The 16,712-nt window shown below is 42.3% G+C and overlaps 1 protein-coding gene and 1 long non-coding RNA gene across 2 annotated transcripts in view; one reads left to right on the top strand and one right to left on the bottom strand.

Moving 5' to 3' along the window:
* PARD3B (par-3 family cell polarity regulator beta) overlaps positions 1-16,712 on the top strand; it is a 2,086,630-nt gene that overhangs the window by 936,807 nt on the left and 1,133,111 nt on the right. The gene's annotated exons all lie outside the window — the stretch shown is intronic.
* LOC146858171 (uncharacterized) overlaps positions 5,946-16,712 on the bottom strand; it is a 167,419-nt gene continuing 156,652 nt past the window's right edge. Inside the window, exons 3-4 of the long non-coding RNA XR_014980002.1 lie at positions 16,314-16,414; positions 5,946-6,016 (exon numbers count right to left, since the gene is read on the bottom strand). This is a non-coding gene — a long non-coding RNA (uncharacterized LOC146858171). The remainder of the gene's footprint in view (positions 6,017-16,313; positions 16,415-16,712) is intronic.

Below are 16,712 nucleotides of genomic sequence, written 5' to 3'. Positions count from 1 at the left end.
GTAGTTAAACACGTCATTTATTGTTGCCTCGACTTTTTGGGGAGGTTGCTTATTAGCACTTTTCTAGTTGGTGCCAGACCGTCACATGGTGTAGAATGGAGTTTAAACTGCCCGTTAACCTCCGGCCTGAAAGATAATCAACTCTTTGAGGTTGCTGACTGGACAAGAATATTTAGGAGCTTGTCGGGTTATGTATTTTTTTCACTTTTTGTAACTGCTTCTACAGATAGGGGAGAGAAGGTTGCAAATGTTGGTGTGCGGGCAGGTTGAGTTCTCATTTTGCCAATGGTCTGTGGTAGTTTCATGGCAATGCTTTGCTAGATACATTCCACTTTTTTGGAAAAGAACAGCAGTAGTTCAGTGGCCAGTTTCTCTAATATGATACTTAAATGTTTTTCTTGGTTTATGATAATAAATCTTGAATAATTCAGACATTTCATAGTTTTACTCGGGTACCTTTTCTGGTCAGCCTTTCATCGCACCCCTGCATTCTGGTGTCTGGTTGAGTCTTTGTTGGTCTTTCTACAAGAAAATCTGCTCCAGTTCCTTTTTAAGCTACTCTCATGACGTTTTAGGAGAGCAGCATCTCTGTTACATATTTGATTTTTCTCGTTGACTGGTGGTAACATATCAAGGGTTTTATGAGTTAATCATGGCAACAAGTCAGTATCATGCTTGGGTGTGGGGTATGATCTGGGTTGGAAGGCATGCACTGGACTATACTGTGGAAAGCTTCACTTTTCTAGAAGACTGAACAGCATTGTCTCAGAAGGTGTTTAGAAGGTCTGTTTTGATTTTCTCCCCAGCTTTTTGAGTTGGCTGGTAATTGGGGAATGGTCAGACCAGAACTGAGTAGATTGTCCTTAAGCTCATGACCATTCCTGTTCAAAGAAGGTCACCATAGATGTGTGCGCATTCTCAGTAGTCATCTTTGAATAGGATTTGTTAAAATAGAAAAAATTGCCCTGCAAGATACTCCTCATACAATACATGCATCCATGCAGATGGGTGGCCCTTTTTTTGTAACAGAATGATTTTTTTTAAATGGCCACCTACTGATTAAGTATAGTGGCTTGGGTGGGAAGCAGCTATTGATTGAAGGTATACGGGGGGATTATTGAGAAGGGGAGGAGGGTGAGCAGTGAGATGAGTCTTTCACAAGCACCACAAAGCAAGCCCTAACGTCTGCAGTGACTTTCTTCCCTATTCTTTTGCTAGTAACGCCCAGGAGCATTTTGGACAAATAAGCAATGCAATCATGAGCAAGAGGCTGACCCAAAGCACACTCTGACTTTGCGTACTGTGATGGACACTGTAGGCTTCCAACAGACCGCAAAAGCTGGCCATACTGAGACTTAAAATAGATGATGCATGCCAGAGAAAGTGTGTTTCCTTTTAGCCCCCCAAAGTTTTTAAAATATATTTCTAAATATTCTTTTGAATATTGTGGAATTATTTGATTCTGCAGTTTTCAGGTACTCTTGTGCAGGATGCTTACACTCTTCTCTGACTGTGTGTACATGCTCAGTGCCTCTCATGGGTAACTGACGTTTATAGACTGAATGCAGCACCCTTTTATATCGTAGTCCTGGGGGAGGAGGACTGTGTACCATGGGAGGCGAGAGTTGGGGGGCGATCCATAAAAATGAGCAGGCGATGATACGTTTTGCAAAGCCATATCCTTTTCCATATAGCCCACTCCCCCGATTAGGCACCTCCTGCAAGAACAGAATCTCGTGTGTCCCACACCCACAGCTCACCAGATGGTACCTCAAACGGACGCAGCGTGTTCAATACAAGATAACGTTTTTATATGACAGTTCATCTTATAATTGCTTCTTATTCTTGTGGGTTTATGCCTTTAAACCAAACCGAATTTTTTAACATGTTCTCATCACCTACAATGCGATGATCTTGCCTCCAAGGCATCATTTCATTTTTCGCGCCGTTTAATCCCCTCGAATTTTGGGGTTTATTTTGGGTGGGCGACCGACTGGTGTGGGACACAGCCGCAGAATATCTGTGCACGCGCGAGGCCTGCCTTCGCCTTGTCTCGGATTCGCCAGGAGCCTTCTCGCTGCCCTGTTATTGTCTTTGCTGCCAGCTGTGAAAAGGGATGTTCTTGGGAGATTTTCCTTTTTTTGAAGTTGATTAGTAAAGTAATCCGAGGACCAGCTTCAGACTGTCCTACTTATTAACCAATTAGCCAAATGCCATCAGTAATTTGCGCCATCTGTTGACATGGAACAGCTGGATAAGGGACTGGTTACAGAACTCACGCGGTGACCTCGATTTGCCTAATTATCCCAGAATGAAGAGTGCCCTGTGAGTAGTTTCTTTCTACAAAGTGCTTTTGTCTGTTTCTGCAAGTTCCTTGCGTGGGCGCCTTATAAAGCCTGGTTAAAAGGCTGTCCACGGATTGTGACAAATCTGAATAAAAAAAGCCAGTGTCTTTAATCTGATATCAAAGAGTAAATACTGAATGCATCTCACCTCTGGGATCGCGCCGCGCTCGGAAAATAATAAAGTGCCTGACTATCTCCTCGCAAAGTGCGTCCTCATCAAAGCGGACATGACTGCTGAATGTTATCCGCGCGTTTAAATAAAATATACCTCTAACCTGCAGTGTGAAAGTAAGAGCTCCCCATTAGGGGTGGCAGCGGAGATCTTATGTTGGCATGGTAGATGTGAATGACTTATTCAGTCCTCTTTTTATATAATTCGTTTTTTGGGTCTTGGTACGTTTAGCGTTATTTTCCCAGTCACAGGCAAGGCTTCAAGTAACAGAGTGAAAACCTGTTGGGTTGAACCTTCTACAGTGTATGTGCTGCATGCGCTCTCTCTTACTATTCATTGGCTTCATTGTCGTGCTTTTTTAAGTTTAAGCTGAACACAGACAAGACGGAGATCCTCATCCTCGGGCCCAACCCCTCAGCATGGGACGACTCCTGGTGGCCCGCATCGCTGGGGACACCCCCCGCACCTACCAACCACGCACGCAACCTGGGAGTCATCCTCGACTCGAAACTCACCATGACCAAACAAGTCAACGCTGTCTCCTCCACCTGCTTCAAACACCCTCTGTATGCTCCGCAAGATCTACAGATGGATCCCGACAGACACAAGGAAAACAGTCACCCAGGCCCTAGTCAGCAGCAGACTCAACTACGGAAACGCCCTCTACGCCGGAGCCCCGACCAAGCTCATCAACAGACTGCAAAGAATCCAGAATGCCTCCGCACGCCTGATCCTCGACGACCCGCGCCGCAACCACATCACCCCCCACCTGAGAAACCTGCACTGGCTCCCCATCGACAAAAGAATCTCCTTCAAGCTCCTGATCCACGCACACAAGGCACTCCACAAGACCGGCCCAGGCTTTCTCAACAGTCGACTCTCCTGCTACGTACCCAACAGGAAACTCCGCTCCGCAGACCTCTCCCTGGCTACCGTCCCACGCATCCGTAGAACCACAGCCGGAGGCAGATCCTTCTCCCACCGCGCCGCCAAGACCTGGAACACTTTCCCCCTCAACCTACGACAAACCGAAGACCTTCTAACCTTCAGGAGATGACTCGAGACCTGGCTGTTCGACCAGTAGCAACAGCACCCCCGTCCCCCACTCCCCACCCTCAGCGCCTTGAAACCCTTGTGGGTAAGTAGTGCGCTTTACAAATTATTTGATTGATTGATTTTTACTGACTCCTAATTGGCCAGTGCATGCCAAGCATCACTTCCCTTCTTCTCTGTGGAGCATGGTCCAAGCACTGATTGAGTCAAATTAATTGCTGCCCTTGCTGTGACTGAGCTACTACTTCTTCGTCCAGCCTCCCACTCCCCTTGAGTGTGGTGCTTCTTTCCCCTCCCATCCACCCCTTCTCTGTGTTGCTGCCCTGTCCGGTGCTCTCCCCCCCCCCCTCCTCCCCAACACCTCACTTGTTTTGCTTTCGCCACATCCCCCCTCCTTCCACTGTCCGTTATTGCTAATCCCTCTCCCGTACATCCCTTGTGTTAATTTCTCCCTTCTTGTTGCTGCTGCTCCCACCTTCCTCCCTGCACCTCCTTTGTTTTGCTTGTCCCCCCTTGCGTTATTTAACCATAGTGCACAGCAGCATGGGCTGTTCTGCAACATGGGTTAAAAAAAAGCGATATGACGCGGTCAGCGCTGGCCACGTCGTATCGCTTTTTTCCTCGACTTTAAGCCATGTTGTACAGCAGCATGCACTCCTGTGCAACATGGCTAAACAAACATTGACAAAGCCAATAAATATCGGATAGGCAATACTGATTGGCTTTGCCAATGCATGTGTGGATGAGTTACTGACACATGATGTGGGAGTATGGATTGAGATCTAAATTGATCAGAGCCACACATTTCCTACCTTAATTTTTCTTCAGGCATTCTTGCTATCTACTGCTCCTCCTGGTCAACAGATTTTACAAAAGTTTCATGTGAATCTGATTTGAGTAATTTGAGGCTATCCATCCATCCATCCATCCACCTACTATCTCAACTAGCATCAGATCTCTCTTTTGAGTAATTTGAGGCCATCCATTCATCCATCCATCCACCCATCCACCTACTATCTCAACTAGCATCAGATCTCTCTTTTGAGTAATTTGAGGCCATCCATCCATCCACCCATCCACCTACTATCTCAACTAGCATCAGATCTCTCTTTTATTAATCTCCCATATAACCATTGTAAAATATGTTAACAAGGATATATGTGTAGGTAGGGATTTATATCATAAGTTCTTTTTCTCCTCGGTGACATGTGTATTTTATAATCTTGTACCTTCTTGCCCCAGCGTTTATTTTACTCGTGCTGTCCTGTGAATTACAACGGAGCAGTAGTTAATGACTACCGGGGCCATCAATAGTACTCATGAGAGATAACCATTCTTACAATTGGATAGGGTATGGGGGAAGGGTGCTCAATCCATTCTTCTAAAGCTAAGGATTAGTGCCAGTGTCATTGGTCCTACTTAGAATCCTCCTTGCAGCCATATTTCCTTTACTGGAAGGGTACATTAAACTGCTCATTAACTTGCAATAGGCTAAGAACTGGAAAGACACAACATCACACATGCTTTTCATAGCGGGGTTAGTCTCTCAATCTTAAAATGTGTCATTGAGTATATGGCAGTACAGCAACAGAACATGTTTTCGACAACACACTCTCTCGGGTCCTCTTTTGTTGAAGGCAAGTAAAGCAAGATCACAGGTTTTCTTCTGTAGTATTACTAATACTTTTGTATACAATTGCTGATTTTTTGGGAATTGCCAAATACATTTTGAAGTACTCATGGAAAAGGACATTCAAAGCTTTCTAGGAATACTCACATATTTAGCACGACGAAATTATACAGCGTGTATAGTTCTGCATGCCGATATGGAACACAGATGTGCATGAACACGTGTAACTTCTTTTTATTGTTCTCACAGGTAAAATATTTTGCCCACTGAGAACGCTTTCCTTACACACCAATTAAATATGGAGTCTTGGTTTCTCGTTCACATCCTGGAGGGCCTCATTTGTATGGATTTGCAGGGTGGGAACAACCTTCAAGTCGTTACTAATTAATCAGAAACACACGAGTTTGGGGTGTCATTATTCAAACAATTATACACATGTAATCTAAATGACTATATGCAGGGCTGGTTCTTAACGGAAAGCTATCGTTTTAAAGGGCCATACTGTAGAAACAAAGTGAAAGCAAACGTGAATACTAATTATTAAACATAACTGAGGTACACAGAATAAAATAGCACTCCTTTTATTACGCGGAGACTTTTTCTGATGAATGCAGCATTACATTTTGCTCAAACGATGTTACCCTTGAATTAAGAAGGGAATCTGGTAGTTTCGTGGTGTTCCTGTGCTTCCATGGAAGACAAAATCATATTTTTCATGTTGACTGACATTTTCAATATAGTCTGGTGAAAATGCATACTTTATTTTCCAAGAAAACGTACTATTTTGTAATGGGTTGGCATCCTTTTTGTATTCATCTGTGTAGAAATGACAAAATAGTGAGATAATACTATTTCACAATATGATGCATAATTTTCTTTTTCTTACAACATAATTTCATCAGCCCTGCTTCATCATTTGGTCTTCCACTGCCTCATAATTCCATTGTCCCTACATATTAGTAACTTCATTTCATTTCTTATTTTATTTTTCGATGTTTGTATAGCGCGAACTTGAGCCAAAGGTATCAGAGAGCTTTACAGAGTTTGCACAGCAGCAAATACATGTGTTAGATTCATTGTAAATGTAAATACAAAGTGATAGTGTGTAAACAAAGTATATGTCAGACATCCGGATATGTTGACGATACATGTTTGAGGTGTGTACAATATATAGTGCTTTGCCAAGTTATCCCAGCAGCAGGTGCACAGATGATATGAGGAGTAAATACAATAACACATAATGACAATATATAAAGAAAATTTGTGATGAAACAGTAATATATATAGACTATAACTGAGGTAGAAACAGTATATATAAATTAGACGGCATTTGGGGTAGTTGCAGTTTAAATATATATGTAGTGCTTTACAGAGTTAGCACAGCAGTAGGTGCACGAGCTGCATGTGGGGTAAATAAAAAACAAAAACAATATAAAAAAGAAATTTGCGACAGTGATAATGATGGACGATATACCTTCGGAGGTAGCTAAAGTAGGGTGTTGAGCAGGTAAGTAGAGTAGACGATGTTTTCCCTAAATTATTGATGTTCAGAAATATTCATAGGGGGTGGGAAGGGCGCAAACTGAGAGAACGTTTCAGTTTCTTTTTGAAGTGAGGGAATGAATGATTGTCACATAAATTCTGAGGCAGAGAGTTCCAGATTCTGGAATCATTCCTGGAGAAGGAGCTGGTGCAAGATTTCTGTTTCTTAAATTTTGGTGGAATGAAGAGTAGACTCTGAGAACTTCAGACCAGTCTCTTTTGACCGGCTTTTGATATTATATTTGTGAGGTAGACTGTTTTTTCCATGTTTGTGAGTTATGCAAGTGGTTTTAAGTATAGCTCTCGCCTCGATTGGTAGCCTGTTCAGTTTCCCGAGAGTGGGAGTGATGTGGTAGAAGCGAATCTCCTCAGAAAGTAGTCTGGCTGCTTTGTGAAGTGTGGATTTCAAAGGAGCTAGGTGAGTTTTTGGGGCACCCATAATCATTGCTTTAATGTAGTCTACCTTGGGGAGGACTAAGGATTGCATCAAAGACTTTAAGTTTTCAATGGGGATGAAGTGTTTGACATTTGTAAGGGGTTTCAGCATGTAGAAGGCACATTTAGCAGAGGCTTTAAAAGGCTCAGGTGAATATGGAGTGTAATCCCAAGAGATTTAACAGAGTTGGAGATGGATAGTTTGCATTTTAAAGCAATGAGGTTGTTGAGCCAGATGTCTACGGGTAGTATTTTCCTTTGGGTTGGATGCAAAGGAGTTCAGTTTTGTTTGGGTTGAGTTTAAGACGGTTGCTGAATAGCCAGTATTGAACTGTGGAGAGAATGTTATTTAAGTGCTGGATGTCTTAGACTGATGAGATTTTCATGTAAAGTAGGATGTCATCTGCATAAAGGTGGTAGCCAATTCTGGCTTACTTCAGGATCATTACACGGGGTTCTATATGGAGTTTGAGAAGGGCAAGAGACTGGATTGATCCTTTAGGGACTCCTTGTGATATTGGCGTTGCTTTTGAGGTTGAGCTATGAGGATGTTTCAGGAAGGACGCAAACCACTGAGGGACAGTTACATTGATGCCTGCATGCTGCAATAGGGCGTTTAGGAGGATGTTGTAGTTGACAGTATCAAAGGCAGCCGAGAGGTCCAGGAGGACTAGGAGGCAGGCTTTGCCATAATCCAGAGATCTGTGTAAATTGTCTAAGATGTTCAGCATTGCAGTCTCTGTACTGCAGTCTTTCTTGAACCCTGATTGGAAGGTGTTGTGTAAGTTGTATCTTTCAATATGGCTTTTGAGTGAGCAAGCACACAATTTTCGATAGTTTTGGCAAGGAGAGGGAGGTTAGTAATTGATCTGTAGTTGTTAAGGTTGTTCTGGTCGGTGTCTTGCCTTTTGATGAGGGGTGACTTGACCGAGTTTAAGGGGGGATGGTATGGAGCTGCTCGATAGGGTGGAGTTGATAATTTTGGTCCATACAGGAGAGATGATGTGACTGATATTTTTTATCAGCACCACAGGGAGGGTGTCGAAGATGTGCGATGTCAGGTTCATGCTATTGAGTAATTTGAGGATTTATTCTTCAGGAATATGGTTGAATTCCATCCAGGTTGCAGCATTTTACAATCTGAAGGATTGAGAGATTGGTTAAAGAGGGCTGCTGCCTCCAATTTATTTCAGCCAGTCAGAGTTGTCTCTTCTTATTGTTAAATTCTTTATTGAATCAGGATCTAGAGGGGATGGTTCTTGATTTCATGAGTTTCCGAAGGGGCGACTGAATCTACAGGTTCTGCTATTTTTTAAGCCTGGGCGGAGATTGCGGAGTTACGCTATGCGGATTTCCGCAAAGTGACAAATAACCTCTACTGCGCTACGCAGAGTTCCGTGAGCGGCGGAGTGTGTTGGGGTCATGCCGTTCGCAGTGATTTTGAGCGCTGGGTGTTTGTCCCGTGCTGTAAAATCATTGCAAACGGCACCATGCGCAGTGCAAGAGGCAGCTTTCTCAATGCGAGCGGAAGGTTTCTCACCACGAGTGGTCGCGACCTGTCGCAACCACTCGCATTGAGACATCTCACCACTCGCGTTGAGAAATCTCGCTAGGAGGTTGATTTTCCTTTCTTGCGCTCGCCAACTAGACCTTGGCGAGTGCGAGCAAGGAAAAATATCACCAGGATCTTCCTCGCTTGTCCTCGGTAACTTGAAGTTGACGAGCTTGAGAAAATTTTTGGGAACGCTGTGTGCTCGACGGAGTGCGGAAAACTCTGGAGGTGAAGATAGTGAAAAGAAGATTGGGAGTAGAGTGGAGGTGGGGGTGTAGAAAATAGCTCTCTGGGAGAGGGTGGGGGGTCGATTCTCCGGGAGGGGGAGGAGGGGTGGAGGAGGAACCAGATGGCATGCAGGTGAAGAGCATAGGAAAGTGGCGTACAAAGATGGTAAGATTTTGTTCAGATGCTTTGACTAGGGTATTCTTTTTTTTTTTGTTAATGGTTATGGACAATTCTCCCCTGAAGGTGTGAGATGGGGATATAGAGAGCTTAGTTTCATGAAGGACGTTGGTGGTATCGATTATGTAAGGTGTTTTCGGAAGTTCTCTCTCCATTTGGATGGTCTCTTAGTATAGAAGATTAAGTGAGTTTAAGGCCCTGTGTGCTGGATATGATTCAGTGTGCCTCAAAATCTAACCTTTTCATAGTTTTGTTGTGAAATAACATTTCATCCAAATACATAGAATTTAAAGCATACACATTCATCTTAGAAAAAAATGTAAGTATGTAACTGCTAAATGTTAGACTGATCGCCACAACTGAGTACTATATTGCCACCATTTACCGCTATCTCTATAAGCAAATGGGAACAAGGTTTAGACAAAAATATGGCCCGACACTCCCTACCTTGTTTGGTAATACCCTTCATTGTGTGTATCTGCCGAAAGTAGTACACTCTTAAGGTTAGGGCCAACCACATCTGTTTGGATTGCCAAGTTAATTAGTAAATGTTGGGTGTACCTACCCAAAATTTGAAAATAGGCAATAATGTTCTACATTTAAGCGATCATTTTCTTATCAAATTGTTTCGCAAAAAAAGTTAACAAGATTTGCCATTTTTCCTGGAATCTCTTTATTATCTTTAATTGTTCTCAGAAGTGAACATGACTTCCCTGCAAAATCTTATGAGGCTAAGCTTGATCTTGAGTTCATCATACGAAACAAAACTTCATGCAGAATAAAAGCACCCTATTTTATTATTCCCAGACCTCAACCATCTAGTCATACATGTAACCGAGAATATCTCTGGTAGATTTGGGTTGCCCTGGAGAGGAGTATAGAAATTGAACCTCCCTAATCCCAATAGACGACGAATAGGGACACACATTTTAAAGGCTGTCATGAGGGTCTTAAATCTAACCCTTTTGTAATACCCCAGCTCTACTGACGCCACAGGCATCCCCAGGCCTCAGTCCCAATTATCAATTGATACGGTGAGGGGTGCACCGGTGGGTCATCACTGGGGAAATTCCTCAGAAGAATCGTAAAATGTACTAACGCCGGGGCCCAGTAGTTAAGCTTTAGGTTGGGCAATGCCAGCCCACCACGCTCTTTAGGAAGTGTCAGCCATTTAGCCGACCTAGGTTTCGAGTAGGCCCTGATAAATTGAGAAAATATGTTCTGAAATTTTTTAAACCAATGATTAGAGAATAAAAGGGGAATAGCTCTCATTAGGTACAGTCATTTGGGAAAGTAGACCATTTTTATAAAAAAAATACAAAGTTTTTAAAATTTCTCCAGATAGGGGATTTTTTACAGAAGAAAGGGGGTGGGTCAGGAAAAATTGCAGAAAATGAACTAGTGGAGAAGTTAAGAAACGGTGCCCCCCCACCCCGCATCAGGACTATATATTGCCTGATAAATTGGTTGATGAAGGATGACATAGAGGAGTATTCAGAAAAGTGGCAAGTTAAACTTGACATCACAGGTACTCTGTTTCATCAAGCCTTTTTAACCGCACAAACAGCATTGATGTCAGCTAAATTTCAGGTCCAATTTGATAAAACCTGTTTCTTTTTATATTACACGCCATATCACATTTCAAAGTGGGGAAAGGGAAAGGAACTCGCTGCCCACGTTGTGCCCTTCACAAGTCTGATATAGTCCACATGTTTGCAACATGTGAGTCCCTTTCAAGATTATTAATCAAATGGGGGAATTCTTAAGAGATAAACTACGACTGAATGTAGTTATGACACCAGCTCTAATCCTAGTGGGTATCCAAGAGGGTGGGAGCACCTGTGAGGGAAGAGAATTATTATGTATCTAAAGAAGTATTATGTATCTCAATGGCTATATTTAGGCTATATTTTTCCTCGGCCTGGCTAGATCCAGATCCCCCTACCCCCCCACCCCCTGCTTTTCAGCAGTGGCTGGCCCGACTGTTGTCCATTCATAATCTTGGAAAATCCATTTATGCCCGGAAAGGATCTAGGACACGGAAAAGGGCCTTAAAATATGGGAGCAATTGTCCAACTGTGTAGACCAAAATAAGGGATAACTGCACATGATTGAATGTATCTTTACTGGGTTATTGGGGAGAAACCTCCCTCTCATAAGGCTGTGTGTTTTTACATGGTCTTGGAGCCGATTATTGATGAATTTCTTTGTTTCCTTACCTCCACTCTCAATCTGGTAGAACGGGGCTGGATGTTCACTACCCGGAGGGGGGAAGGAAAAAATATGGTTGTATTAGCCCAGCTGGGCAGTTTAAATGACGAACTGCACATGCACTTTATAGAATGCATTGAATTGATTATCTGCTTATACTTATCAATTTGATTATTAGCGTATGAATTGTACATGTATTTATTCCTCCTTGAGCTTTGTATTTAATTAGGTCATAGAATGTTTTCTTAGTGGATCCCGGTTTCTCTTTTCTTCTGTATGTAACTTCACTGTGTGGGGATGAGTGGGTGATGGGGGCAAGAAGAGGGGATAAAAAGTAGACAATTCTGTCTATTTAAAAAAAAAGAATCTTATGAGGGCCCCCAAGTCTCCCCTATCTCACATTATTCATTGGGGATGAACTGAAAGGGTCCCCTACTGAATGTTTGGGGGCCCCCGGAGAGCTGGGGGACCCCCTTGCACCACTGGGCTGGAAGGGCCTGCTTACGCCCCTCCGCTAACACTACATTTTCTTTGCTAATTTATTTCCAGAAACTGCCATCTGTTTCTTCAGTTTGCCAGAAATACATTGAGTGAAAAGAACAAATGCCTGGCTTTCCATTGAAAGGCACAATTTGGTGATATTGTGCATTGATTTTCAGCCTCCACAACTGCTGATTTATTTAGCGGCACTGTGTGAAATGGCATGCATTGTAGCTCCAAGTTGTTATCCCTTTTCTTGCACTATTATTTGTTTCGCCCTCGAGCGTGCCCCTTTTATCCGAAATTGAAAACATTTAATAAAAGATCATGTCCGTGTGGAGAGACTACCCAGGTCACTGATAGTAAGAAATGTTGATTTTGTATTGCATTACAATGAATGCAGATAAATTTAAATTTGAAAGATTGCTATTTGATCAAATTCTTTGGGAAGCATTTGGTTTTAACCATTGCGTAGTAGCCGTCTTCAAAACGCAAAACGGGGTTTGATTTAAAACGGAAGGTCATAAATCTAGAACTCAGCTTTGAAGATTCTGAATTTGGAATTAAGGATGGTTGGTGTATGGTATGGATTCATTATGATTTCTGTGCCACTCTGTGTTAGGATGGCATTCATTGCCCAACTTTCTCTAATTTCTTGCCCTGTCTAGGATGTGTGCACCTTAGACCTTCTAACTGCTTAGCCTCATGGCTATGGTCTCCGAGACTTTCTTTGTCTGTTATTTTCCCTTATTTCTTTTGGGATGGCTAGAATTCCGCTAATATATTACCTTACCTGCAAGTGAAATGGTAATATTTCTTATTTATGCTTTCTTATTTATGTGATATCACCCAAAACGTGTTTTCATCAGGCTGAATAATAGAATCTTGGATTAGCCAGGTGGCAAGGAAGTCTGTCGCATAGTAGGCACAGCAGCAGATGTGAAAATGTCAGTGACTCCTCCGGGTCCTGACTCTCCACAGCTGAAAGTGTATTGAAGTTTACAAGAATGCAGTAGCATCTGCCCATTCAGTTGTCAGGCAACAGGTTGTAGCTACTGACACTGTCACCACAACAATGTGCTACTAGGATTAATGTTATTAACAGCCTGCTGCTATCCAACAGGTAATTAATGTATTCATTTTGGCTGTTGCATCTAGCTTCTGGAAAATAGGAGCATCTTGTCATTAAAATATCAAATCATTAATTAGGTCTTCGACGTAATTTTTTTTTTTTTACTTACCGGGGAATAAGAGATCAAAATCTAGATTCTGTACCTAATTAGTGCAACCCTTAATTCATCTCTAGGTCAAGTCAGTTAATCAACTAGCCATCATCTAATTAACTAACAATTACCTCTGTGTTGAACTCATTTCAAGTTGTCAGTCAACCGGCTGTCTGTCACTGGTTGTCTAAAAAATGGTTAAGTCATAATAAATGATCGTCTTATTACTATGACACATTTATGATTCCCTGTCCCAAATCAAATTATGGAATTTAAATAGTATATTAGTGATCTCATCTTATTTGAGAATCAATGCTGGCATACTGTTTTGCTTCAAATTCAGATTTCCAATTGGAGATTTAATGGGCATGACAGCTCACTCTAAGGAAATGCCACTTCATTACCCAATCATCATATTGCAGCTTTGATGAGGCTCTTCATTCCTTCTTCCAAAGGTCATGGTGCAAGAAAAGCCAGAGTTATTTCCCACAGCTACTACTGTCCACTTACTGTATGAAGTAAAACCGTCCCAGTGGTCTTTGACGGTACTGCAGATACCTGGAGAGGATAGTGGGCTCCTAAAGTTGTAGTTAACTAAAGTAGTGTTAAGCTGATTACCAAGAAAAAAGATTAATTTATGCCTTTGCTCTTGCCGGAAGAAAGGTGTTTTTGGTTGCTACAAGTCAGGAGGAAGTAACTATTACGGTACCAAACCATGGCTTGCTGGTTTCACTGTGACATTGGCCCTTGGCATCAACTGATTTTGGTTCAACTGGATGCTGACTTGTGGTCCATCCTTTACAGGCTTCTACTGAATGTTGACTCTGCTGTTTGAGTGTCTTAGTGATCAGATTTTGTAGTGGCATGACCAGATAAATCTACCAGCAACCCACTACTGAAGGACAGTGATGGTGAAGATTTAGTGGTTCTAATGACAGTGTGACTGAAGATAGTAAGGTTTTCCTATGATGATGTCATCACCGACCCTGAGCAATTCTTCTTTGGAAACTCCAACAAACTCTGAACAATAGTTTGTTACACTGGAAGCCCATGAGAGACAATCTGACTACATTCAGAAGTCACATTTTAAAAAGGTGTAAGTGCAAGGAGGGTTGCAGTATTTCATATGTCCATAAGTCTTCCGGGCAGTTTAGTAGAACCAGAAATATGCTGTTTCCCATTTACTACAATCACTTGCATTGTGACACACTACTGATAATCCAGAATGCTCCAGAGTGAGCCTTCCAAGTAGGGGTGGGCGAAATATTCAGTTCTACCTGTGGAATTGGTGGCATTTTGGCCACTCTGTATTACACTTTAATGCGAAGTTCTGGCTGAATTCAGTCAATCACTGCATTGCAGAATTTTTCTCCCTCTAGACTTTAAAATATGTGAGCTGGCGAGCGAGATCTTGCATCCCTAGGGCGACTTTCTAATGTGGGCGGTCGAGGTCAGAGCCCTGTCATTTGAGTAGATTTGTTGCAGCTCGAGTATATTTTCTACCCAAGTGGCATGAAAATCAACTTGAATGGACAAGCACTCTTGCGCAATGCATGGTGCAGTTTGCATTGATTTTCAGTGCTGCTCATGCTACTGGCACTAAATTGCAGTGCGAGCAGCGCGAGGTGCATATTTTCCACCCATTGGCAGAATTCCACAGAAGGCCGCAGAATTTTTCTGTACCTCTGTGAAATTCCGCAGAGTGAAACACCCCCAGTTCAGCCCACTCATACATACAAGCACTAATTTGAGAAATACATTATAGGGATGCTGACTGGTTGTAAAGGTGTAGACTTTGTGGTTCATTCTGGGTGATTATAAGCTCAAAAGAATTAGGAACATATGGAGTATTAACTTTTCAATCTGATGCAGTACACAAAGATTTTACTTGTTAATTTGTCCCACCTACTTTTCCACGCTTTTGAAATTACAGCCATCAGGTAATCTACGTCAGGTCAAGCTTGAATCTTGAAGAAGTATTATGGTGTCCTGATTCATGAACCATACTACTTCATATCAATTAAAGGAACTAAATGACTGAATTTTGACTTGATATGGATGACGGAGGAGTGTTCTTTAATAATTGTATTCTCTTCCTAGAAAATGTTTTCCACCAAATCAGACAGTAAGGAATATGATTGGAGCTCAAAACCTCTTCTTTCAGTGCAATAACGGTGCACCAAAGAACAGGCGTAGTACATGGTAAAATCCGATGCTCATATATTGAGAAAAACAGGGGAAGAATAAAACCATGAATGCAATGTCAGAATATGCTGCAAACTGAGATTGACGTAACAAGCCTTTGACCACACTAGCAGTACAGGGTGGTGAAGCTTCCCAGATGATGATATCAGTATCCATCAGGCTGAGTAAGCAACCATGTTTAGGCTAATTCTAACTGATGGTGGCCCTCAGCCATGCTGCATGCCATTTTAGCCCTATTTGGAGATTCTTGGAAAGGTGATGTGCACATGTTATCCTAAGAAGGATAAGTCACACTTGTCCTCTTAGGTGCAGTGAGACCATAATCCTAGTTTACACACTTGACCCTGACACACAGATTATGTATGGTACATCCCAAACCTCAAATTCGCTTCCAGCCCTTCACTGGAAACACAAGAGGTGGAAAAGTCATTCTATGTGCATGGTGTGGAATCACCATTCTTATTGATGGTTATTGTTGCTGTGGAAGACATTGCAAACCTCCTCTTAAGAGATGACAATTGCAGTAACAGTAAATTAATGGAGAATATATTTTAGTTAACATAAGATACAAATGGTGTATCAAGCATTTTCAGGCAGGGTGGAAGGCAAATAATCTTAGGAAACCATTTCGGTATCTACCATGAGTTAATCTCATGGTAGATACCGAAATCTAGTGAATCTATCCCTACCTGAGAAGGTAGTCTTTGTTAGATCATTGTAGCACGAGCATGCATAAAACAGCAACCATTGCAAAAGAGGCCGTTTGTAGTATGAATCCAAGAGGATCAAAATACGGTCTACACTGGGAGAAAGTGCAAAGGATGAGCCTTGCAGAGCAGTGTTTTCTTACTTTGGTTCATATCTGAATACTAAAACCCAGTATATGAAATGACAAAATTGGTAAGGGAACGATCGCATAGACCATTTAATGTATAGCAATTGTAATGTTTGTGCAGGGGCGGCCGGCATGGCTCGCGGGTGGCAGGGCGGGCGCAGACGGATTGTGTGGGTGGGTCACAAATGGATCAATTATAAAAATAAATAAATAAAATGAACTTACCTTGCCACCGGCCGGGTCCTGTGTCTCTGCTCATGCTCTCCTCGAGCACATCTAAGAGCAGGATGCTGGCTCCACTAACCATATGTAAAGCTACAGTGGCTCTGTCGGGAAAGAAAGCAATTACTTAGCCAGAGAAACTGAATCTGGGGGGGGAGGGGGGGATTTACCATGTGCCTCTCTGCGTAAACACTATATCAGAGAGTACTGTAAATGGAATAAATCACAGGGCACGAAAGCATAGGCATTGGAACACAAAGATACAAAGCAATGACTCAAATGTACTCGCAAAATATATTTTTTTCTTTTTACAACACATTTTTTACAAGACACTTATTTTCCGGGGCTGTCAAGGTGCAATCATAAAGTGACAAGTGTTTCAAGGTGACAGTGGGTGCTCGG

The sequence above is a fragment of the Triturus cristatus genome, chromosome 3_2 (genome assembly GCF_964204655.1).
Source record: "Triturus cristatus chromosome 3_2, aTriCri1.1, whole genome shotgun sequence".
NCBI classification, from domain to species: Eukaryota; Metazoa; Chordata; class Amphibia; order Caudata; family Salamandridae; genus Triturus; species Triturus cristatus.
This window is presented reverse-complemented; position numbering and strand designations above follow the sequence as displayed.